The sequence below is a fragment of the Fundulus heteroclitus genome, chromosome 3 (genome assembly GCF_011125445.2).
Source record: "Fundulus heteroclitus isolate FHET01 chromosome 3, MU-UCD_Fhet_4.1, whole genome shotgun sequence".
In the NCBI taxonomy this organism is placed as follows: domain Eukaryota; kingdom Metazoa; phylum Chordata; class Actinopteri; order Cyprinodontiformes; family Fundulidae; genus Fundulus; species Fundulus heteroclitus.
This window is the reverse complement of record NC_046363.1, coordinates 24,471,598-24,482,073: the sequence shown is the minus strand read 5'-3', so window position 1 is coordinate 24,482,073 and position 10,476 is coordinate 24,471,598. Positions and strand designations below refer to the sequence as shown.

Here is a 10,476-nt window from a genome sequence, read left to right as displayed (position 1 = left end):
TCGGTTCTGAAACTGCCCGATCCTGTCTGGATCACCTCTGCTCTCTGCCAACAATCCTGCATCAGGTGATACCGTTGTACCGATATATGAAGCATCCCTAAACAAAATTAAGTTTTTTTTTTAAGATGGTCTGGTCAAAGTATTTACTTAAATAGATTTGAGTTGGAGTAGCATGACCTTAAACACACCATTCATGCTCAAAAATTCTCCAACGTGACCAAATTAATACAATTCTGCAAAGAACAGTGCAGTAAAATTCATTTCATTTCATTTTTTTTTTCATTTTTAATTTTATTTATTTGATAACTTTAAAATTCATACACACAACAAGGCAAACACTCCCAAATCAATGCATCTTGAATGAAAAGGAACCCAGAAGAGCAATCTTATGATATCTGCCTTAATTCATTTTACAACAACTCAACATCCATTCTGGTAATTAATCTTTTTTAAAGTATTTACGTCCATATTTTCTCAGTTATTCACACTTGCTGTAATTATAATTTACAGTATTTAAAAATATTCAAAATGTAATATAGTCATAAATATTTTTCCATAATTGGCGTGAACCCTAACTTATACATTCTCATATTTGTTATTTTTAATGCAGTCATCATTCATGACGTTTTAATTTCTTTATTCTATATTCTATATTCCACAAATTAATTGCTTTTATTGTGACGGTCCGTTCCATGAGTTTGGTTTTGAACCAGGGTCTTTAAAAAAATATCTGTCCCTTTCAGATTATACTGACTTTCTCTTTTTCAATATTTTCTTATTGGTTTTATACAAAACCTGGAGAATTTTATAATCTACAAAATCATGCAATTTTATTAACTTACACTTAAGGAAAAGTATCTCGTATTATTAATAGTTTTCAGAGCCCATATGTCTCTTGGACGTCTAGAAGGCTCATTAACAAATGTACTTTAAGGCCAGAGTGAAGAGGCTTATTATCCATGTTACTAATAGTTGGTATGTAAGTTTATAGGGCAATGCAAGGCAAATTTATTTGTATAGCACATTTCAGTACAAGGCCAACGCAAAGTACTTTACATGATTAAAACATAGGAAAATAAAAACAGAATAAAAGCAAGTTAGAATAAAATGTAGAAAAAATTTAACAAAATAAAACATGGGAAAATGGAAACTTAAATCTAAAATCAAATATTAAAAACAGTTGGACTACAAAGTGGAACTAATGATGTTTCAGTAAAACAGTTTAACTAGGGCAGTCAAAGGCAATCCTAAACAAATGTGTTTTTAATCTTGATTTAAAAGAACTGTGTGACACACTTTTGCACTTCAGGGTTGTCAACGTGAAAGTTGAAGTCATAATCATAAAGAGTTGAATTTTCAAAGAAACACCTTTTTACACTTTAGTGAATCACGAAACAGTGTTTCCACTCCTCCACCTTTCCTTTACTGTCTGCTCTCACAGAGAAAATTGTAGTTTGGAGGCGTCGACTCTACCAGAATAGGTGCTTCATTGAATTAATGTAAACATGTTTCTGTTAATAAAGCAACATCTAGATTAGAGTCAGTAATGAAGTCATTGATTAAAGGTGATTTTCCTGACAGAGATCTAATGTTTAATAAGACAGTTTATATGATTTAGTGGTTGATATTGTCTCTGTGGGAGGTTGCATCTGACAATTAATGACTTTCTAAGTATGATTGTTTATTCCTGTTAGTTATCCTTTTAGCTTTCTTATTTCTAACACCTATAATCACAGATATATTACACATATCTTTGACAAAAGGCCCCAGCTGATGCTGGAAACTGTCACGCCTGATAAGATAGCAGCTAAGGCCCGGTGTCTATCACAGAAAAGTCATCTGAAGGTCCTGAGCACAGGCATGTTCCCTGATCCGTGGAGGATCGGGGGCTCTGCTGCCTTTGGAAGATGCTGGTTTAGTCACAGAGCATAATGACTTTGCATTTAACACGTCATAAATGGATGGTATTTGTTAGGATTTTTTTTATCTTTGGATGCACAAAATAGAAGTCTGAATTCTGTTAGGCTAAATAAAGGCCAATGAACGAGTCAAAAAGGGGCTCCCTACAGGTATTTTAGCACTTCTTGTACACTGCTGACTGAAATATTTTGATACAGGTATTTAATATTAAAATAAAAAAGCAATAACAACTCTGACAAACCAAGTATTAGTTGTTGTTTTTTTAAACAAAGTTGTTGCCGATTGTCCTGGTTAAATGTATTAATTCTACTTATGACAGAGCAGAAACCAGAGCTATAATGCACGCACTCACTCACAGAAACACGTATGCACACACATACATGTGAACACAATCTTCATTAATGCTACAGCACCATCCATTATTCAGACAGAGCAGGTGGGGATGGGAGGGGCGGGGCTGAACGGAGAGTGGGTGTGGGGCAATCAAGGGCATTGAAGCACGTGTGTGTGTTGGAAATGATTAAAAAAGGGGAGCAACCCCCCAACACAGAGCAGCACACTCCAGTCTCATGAATGGAAAATTGCAGGACTGGCTGAGGATGAAGGACAAAGAGATGAAGGAGAATAAAACCTCCCTCCTTACTCCCTCTCCCTGTAGACCCTCACACTTCACTTCCATCTGATAAATGAATCGACAAAACACAAACAATAACACATTCAACCAAACTGCATAAAAGGAAAACATTATAATCTACATAAACATCTCATATTACATCTCAGATGTCATATGCTGACCCTAAATTACACAGAGAATTATACTGAGTGGATGTGTTGAGGGGTTGTTGTTTTGGTTTTGGTTTTTTCTGAGGCAACATTTGGCAAGTTTATTAACACAAAGCAATTAAAAGTGCTTTTAATGAAAGAAAATTAAAGAAAAGTACAACAATAACAAGCTAAATTATTAAATTGCTAATTTGCTATTATGGACACACTGGCTCTGTGGCTGTAGGGACTGTGGTCATGTAATTGGTAAATGGCTTGTACTTGTGTAGCGCTTTATCTAGTCCGACGACCCCAAAGTGCTTTACACTAGTCAGTCATTCACGCACACATTCCCACCCTGATGGTGCTGAACTATGTTAGTAGCCACAGCTGCCCTGGGGCGGACTGACAGAGGTGAGGCTGCCATACAACGATGCCAGCAGGCAATTCAGGTGAAGTGTCTCGCCCAAGGACACAAGAACTGAGACGGTCGAAGCAGGGAATGGAACCCGCCAACTACAGGAGGAGCTCCCTAAGTCCGGCGCCACCGTCGCCCCATGTGGTGACACACAGACACAAAGTTGTGTTTCATTAGCTTAGATGTGGTGAGATGTTGTAATACTCCTTACTCTGTGCTGGCGGTGACTTGTTATGAGTAAAATGGTCCGAGAATGGATCCCTGAGGATCCACACACTTTTATTTTTTTATTTATTTCCTTTTTTTATTGACAGATTTTTTTAGCCGCCATGTGACACAGTGTATCTAAAACATAAAATATGCTAACATTCAGAGTGTATATAACATTATATAACATCGTAAAATTTTTGAAACTAAATCCTACTAGCAAATGAACAAATCTGTGAGGAAGGGTAAATCCTTCCCTGTCATTTAGTCCCTTCCTTGCTCGATTTCATACTCATCTATGCAAACTACAGCATATTGATTTATTTTCCCTTGTAATTGTGTACTTTTAAGACACAAGATTATAACCACACTCCCTTAGCTTTTGTGTTGCTGCAGTAGAATATGCAAAGATCTTTAAATTCTAGTGAATTAAATAAAGTATTTTAATTGGTCAGACAACACCAGGTCTGGCAGTAATCAAGCCTGGATGCCTCCAGTGAACTTACTGGCTGACTTAAAAAATGTGGTTGATTGCAATTTATTCATGATTTAACTACGGGAGCATATACTTCATTACAAAGGGCCGGGTTGATTTATATAGGTATCTTTTTTCCTATGATAAATGAAATGTATACAACTGCCTTGTTATGTACATGCATGCATTTGGTTTCTATTACACCTTTGCACAAAGTTAATGTACTTTTTCTTTTTATGTTATATTGTCTTTTTCTTGTTTTAATATTTTTATCGCTGTTGAAACATCTGTTGCAAAGAAGTATAAATCAATCTCCTCTATTTATATGGATTATGGAAATAAAGCTATGAAATGCTCAGCTTTCACATTTGATTTCATTTATCTGTATTTTTTATTTACAGTAGTGTATTATTAGCGATGCCCTGAGCTTTTATAATGCTTTTGCCTAAACAAACAAAGCAGTTTTTGTCCTAAATTATTAAGCATTGAGGCAAAGCCAGCTATATGGTAGCAATTTATATCCATACCTTTGGCTGTTAAGAGACTGACTTTTGCATAATTTGTCTCAGAGGATCCTTTCATATTCACACTCTGAACACACAGATGGGCGAGTCAAAAGAAAAGTCAGAATAAAACAGTAGTATTCATAGTGAACAGCGGGATTATGTGACATCGTTTTCACCTTTAAGTAATTCCTTACATAGTTCTGAATTTATTTGAAACATACATTTTATTTAAGCGCCAATCAATTATTTTGGGCTGAAACCTTAAACTTCCAGAGGAAAATCAGTCAAAATGTAACCTTAAAACAAGACAGGATCTTGCTGCTTTATGTTGGATGTCTTTATGATGTTGCAACATGAGCATCAGGTCCAAATGTTGTTGCAACTTATGTTACCTGATACCATCCGGGTTTTCTCCAAAGAAGCCAACGGCCATCTATGAGCAACCATCAATGTATGTAAAAGGTACAGACTGAACCTCAGCAACAGACCGAGCCTCACATCTTGGAGTCTGAGATTATAACAACCAACATGTGTCCAAGAGCCACGAGGCATATGAATTTCTAACAGGACGCCTACGCTCCCATTATTCAGAGTGCGAGGCTCAACACCATCTCTGAGCAAGGATGGAAAAATGGCAGCGAGCTCCGCAGCGCTGCAGACGGAGTGGGCAAAGGAAGCTAAACAGCGCACCTGTCTTGTTTGCTCAAAGCAACAGTGAACCGGAGAAAACAGACGCACCTCCAGTGCCACTCATTGATAACGGAGACAACGGAAAATCACCGTCGGTCCATTCAGCTGAAACACCTCCGTATCGTGCGCCCACACATCCTCGTCAGCTGTCTGGATTAAAAAAGCGATCTGTAAACAACACTGGCACAGCTGTGGAGTGGGACATCATTTCACAGCAGAGTGTGGGAAAAGGAGGACAGAAAGCAGGGCTGAGGGCAGCAGGAACAGGAATGCATTAATGATGAGCTTCCTTCAGCTTCAGGAGGACTGGGACTGAGGCAGGAACGGAGACATGCAGGATTCTCAGTTATTATTATGGGAAAAGTCCAGGCCAGGAATATCATATTAATCTTGGCCTTTTACGTATTAATTTTAACCATAGAATGAGAAGTACAACAAAACAACATCAGTGATTTATTAAAGCAAGAACTGGGTGCACCAGTTTTGATTTATGGTCAATTTCGACAAAATCACGCAGGGTCAATATTTGGCAACTCAAACACTTGCAGTGTTATTAAAAAAAATAATATTTACTTTTTTTTGTCCCCCTCACATTTAAATGCAAGTTTGAATTCAGCCACATCAGAAGGTTTTCAAGTATGCACGCCGTGTTTAATGTAATTTTGTTTGTTTTGAGCCATTTAGAGATAGCCTTGTTATTGCACTTTGGATCTTTGTCCTGCTGCAGAACTAAAGAGTGATAAGGTCCTGTACTGATGACTGGAAATTTTTATTCCAGGAAGATAAAAATTATGATTCCAACAATTATGGCAGGTCGTCCAGGTCTTGAGGAAGCCTCACATTAGCACCGCCATGTCTGACTCTCAGTTTGATGGCTTGTTTCTGAAAGGGTGGTAGTTTAAAGTCAGATGTAACATGAGACACACATTCCTACAAAAAAGGTTCACATTTGTCTCCTCCAAAGAACATTGTCACAAAAATCTTGAGAATCATCAAGATGTTTTTTGGTTTTATTTAGGGTTTTTTTGCAAACGTGAGATGGGGCTTTGATGAGACAGAAAGCTGTGCATTTGTTTGGGTCAGCAGTGGTTCTGGCCTTGGAGCCTCCCATGCATGCCGTTGGTTCGCTGACGTCCCAAAGTGAACTCTTCACAAACTGATGCTGATCGAGTTTGTTTTAAAACTGTTGTTTAATTTTATTTTTTAATGATGCACTGCTTTTGTTTCTAGATCTTTCAGCCATTAGAGAGGTATTATTTAAATGACTTGTTATATCTGCAGGTCAGGAAATAATCAGACTTGGCCTGAGAAGTTGAGCTTTCTAGCTTTCTAAAAAAATGAAGTTTAATCAGAGTTAATTCATGATCGGGCAAGAGGGTCAATTACTTTTCCCCGAGACGGTTACATAGGTTTGGATAGCCATTTTCCTTTAATGAATGAAATCCTAATGTGAAAATTGCTTTTTTGAATTTACTCAGTTTATGTTTAGCCATTATACAATTTTGTTTGCTGAGCTTCATAATTTAAGTACAGCAAAGTATTTACCAAGTCCTGGCATAAAACCTTGTATTATTTGACTGTTCCTCATGGGAAAAACTACAGAGTTCATTTAAATTGTTTGGTTTCTCAGCAAAGAAACAGCTTTTAGAAATAATATACACATTTTTATTAGGATTAAGGTTGGGTGTTGAAAAATAATTTCAAAGCTTAATGTTAGAGTGCTTTATCCCTTCCTAAACCAGTTTTCAGCTGTTTTTGTTTAATTATTCTGCTGAAACACCAGATTATGTCCAGGTTTCAACCCTCTGACCCAAACCATGAACCATGAAGAAGAGCATTAGCCCGGGGTACGCAGCACGCAAAAACATAAGAGAAGGACGCAAACAATTTTGCTCTAAAACAAACTTTTTTAGATTAATGTTATCCAGATTATTCTTGACATTAGACACTATAACAAGGAAATATTCAACAAGTTAATAACTGATTAACCGAATAATTACTAATTCTGCGTCTGCTACCAGGATTTTACAAATTAAACAAATAGGAAATGTTGTTCTGCACTCATGTCTTCACCTTTTTCATTATTACAGAAATGTTAATTACACAGAGATAGTGTCTGCTCAGAGGCTAATAAGCTTCTTAGTAGTTGCTGATGACTGCTGGTATCATTTTTAAATGTTTTATCAGAGCTTTTTTTAGATCATTCCTGACACTACGCTTGTTTAGGTTTGACTGAGAAGAAGCTGAGATCTATAAATACCATTAAAAAAATCACGATGATGTCAGCCAGCAGAGATTACAGTTTCCTGTTACACAGCCATGATGATCAAAACCACCTAATTTGAGCAGATGTTGATAAAACCTCCCATTCTGTTAATACCTCCTGTTTTTCCCCATGAGCTTCAAAATACTTCTAAAAGTTTCATTATTATTGATGATGATTTTAGATTTAGTCGCATTCTGGGAGACCTCTTTCAGGAAAACCCAGTCCAGACGGTTCACACAGATTAATAATTACTCCACATTAAACTGTGCAGGAGAATATTAATGCATGTTCAATTACACTCAGAACCTTTTACTGATTTATTAAAGAACTGGGCACGCCAGTATTTGTTGCATATCTTCACATAAAACTGAAGTATTTAACTTCCCCCTAATATTTGGTTAAATATTCATCGGCAAGTTGCAGAGAAAGAAGCAACATGCCTTTTGTAGCTGTGAACGGGCTTCTAACGTAAGACCCACAGCATGACGCTGCCACCACTATGCTTGATGCTTGGGTCTTAAGTCTTCAAAGCATCACCTGGACTCATCCAGACATTATTCTAATTATTGTTTCCAAATAATTCAACCTTTGTCTCGTCTGGCCCAAAAAAGTTTCCCCTGAAAGCATCCTGCTTGTCCATCAGAGCACCAGCAAATTTTAGTCCAGCTTGAAAGTGTCGATTTTGGAGAAGGGACTGTTTTTTTTGTTTGTTTTTTTCACACCCCTCTCGGTCCAGGCTGAGGTTAAACTAGTAACAGTTTCAGCATTTTCCTTTATAGGATCCCCTTCAGCTTTGGAGGTTCCTGAATTGTTCCTGAACATCCCAGGAACCTCCCATTTGAGATCATTAAAACTTCGAAAACGGTTCGGTGTTTGAACTGTGTGGAAATGAATAAGGTAGGCTGGCATTCAGCTTCTAGAATGACAACTCAGCTGTTATTAAAAAAAAAAATGTATAGACCCCAGGAGCTGAACGGTTTAAACAAGCATCATCAGTCATGCCAAGACATGTGGTTAAATATCCAGCCTGAATTAAGCCAGAAGCTTATTGATGGTTTTAGAAACTTTGTAATTTGTTCCCCATCTCTAATTTGACCGAGAGATTAATCCAAACAATAGTGAGTGGGGATATATATAATTGAGCCTATGTGTACATCTGCAACCAAACATTGCTTCTAAAGTTCTCTAAAATTGTTGTGCAATCATAAAAAAAACTGTTAAAGTCCTTAAAAATGTAGCTTTATTGGGAAATCCATGTCTATGACAACTTCTTCTGACCAGAACTATATGTTTACGTGTGACACATTCACACCAATGACTGGTTGATGGATCACTCTGGGAGTGGGAGGAATTAAAGCAACGGCTCCCTTCAGACCAGGGAATTGTTGTCATGTAAGATTTCACCCAGCAGGAGAGTAATTTCCGCTGTGATTAGCAAGCAGGAAGCGTCGTTATGTACGTTCACGAGCTTTCAGCTTGAATTTTGATCGGTGACTCAGGGAAGTGATGCCTAGAGAAGATTGTGTGTGTCGAAAAAAGGTGAAAGAGGTAGAAGCAATTCAGAAGTAGGAGGATGAGTGTCAGGGACAGAGGAAATGAGGAGTGAGCTTTTCCATCAGCGCTGCTGTGATCAATATCAGTGTCTGACAGAGGCGCTCTACAGCCTTTACCGTAAATCACTTCCTATTATGATGGAAACTCTAAATCACACATGCACGCCGACACACAATAAATTCAGACATACAAACACACACAGATACATATCCACTACGGCTATTCAGGACAGAACAGCCCGCTTTGGCACACAACAACACCCTTTATTTATGTTCTCTAAGTGATCCTAAAAACTGGCGAGGCGTATCCGTCCAAAGCCGAGGACGATTCTGCTCAGCTGCACCGCTATGACCAACCCCAGGTAAAATTCATTATCACTGTATATTGCAAAAATGTTTACACCCAGTGAACTTTTTTTCTTTTCTTTTTTTCAATCACAAACTTGTAATATATGGAGCATTTATATGACAAACAAAACAGGAAATAACTGTACAGTGGAAGGAAAAGTCCTTTATAAACAAAAGTCTGAAAATTGCAACGTGCATCTTTGTTCAGTGTTGCTGAATCAAAGCTGCGTGGAGCCATTTTTGGCTTACAGCTGCAACTCTTTTGACGTAGGTTTTTACCAGATCTGCACATCAAGAGCTATTTGATGTATTTGCAAATTCCTCTTTGCAAAATATCTCAAGCTCCCAGTTGAAAAAAAAAAAGAACAACCCGAAGCATGATGCTAGCACCACCATGTTTCCCTGTAAGGCTTGTATGTTCAGGGTGATGTCTAGTGTTACTTTTACCCCACACAGTGTTTTGGATGTAGGCTAAATAGCTCAACTTTGATGTTGTTCCCGTGACACGGTTTACATCAATCTGCATTGAGCACTAATTACGGCTTTCGTTCAAAATTGGGTTTATTTTTGCCCTGCTTCCATAAAAAAACAGGTCAGAACTAATAGCTTCCCTGCCAACAGATACACTTGAACTTGAGCTGTGGATCTCTGCGGCTCTGGGTGATCGGATGATAAACTGAACAGCACTCAGAGATGTCCAAAGCTTGGGACGTTGTTTTATAACCCAACCCTGCAAAGGGTTGGGTTATAAAAAAGAGCGGAGGCTGAATAAAAATGCTGACTTCAGATTTTTATCTGGAAAAAATGTGGTTGAAATTGGTAGAAAGATTGTGTCTCTATCTTGTTTTTCAAAGTTTGTAACGTAACAAAATGTGAACAATTTCAGGGGGTTTAAACGCTTTTCAGATCCACACTGTTAGTTTACCGCATGCTTGATAGACTCACATTTAACATGAAGTCCAAGTCGACTTTAACCTAGAAATGTCATTTTGAACATTGACAATAGTGTGGAAGTTGTGTCATTATCATGTTTCAACAACTAAGTCAACATTTAGGCCTTGTATCACAGATTGTGAAAGAGGCCCAGCAGGGACGGCACTTTCCGAGGAAACTGAAACGAACATCCTTCCAACACTCGACTGAGCTGTGGCGCAGAGTCTGTTGATGCGCTGCATCAGCTTTGAGCTCCAGCCGCAACATGGCAGACAAGACGAGGCCTGCAGAGGACGGTGAGAGGAGCCAAAAAAGGTGTGTCCTCCACCGTCTGCCCAGGATCCGTTTCAGAGCTGCTGCAGGAAGAGAGCTCTAAACAATCCTCACAACCAGAGACG

General features: G+C 38.1%; 1 protein-coding gene across 4 annotated transcripts in view; it reads right to left on the bottom strand.

Annotated features, from left to right (window-relative positions):
• Window positions 1-10,476, bottom strand: part of adam22 (ADAM metallopeptidase domain 22) — an 88,786-nt gene that overhangs the window by 72,757 nt on the left and 5,553 nt on the right. The gene's annotated exons all lie outside the window — the stretch shown is intronic.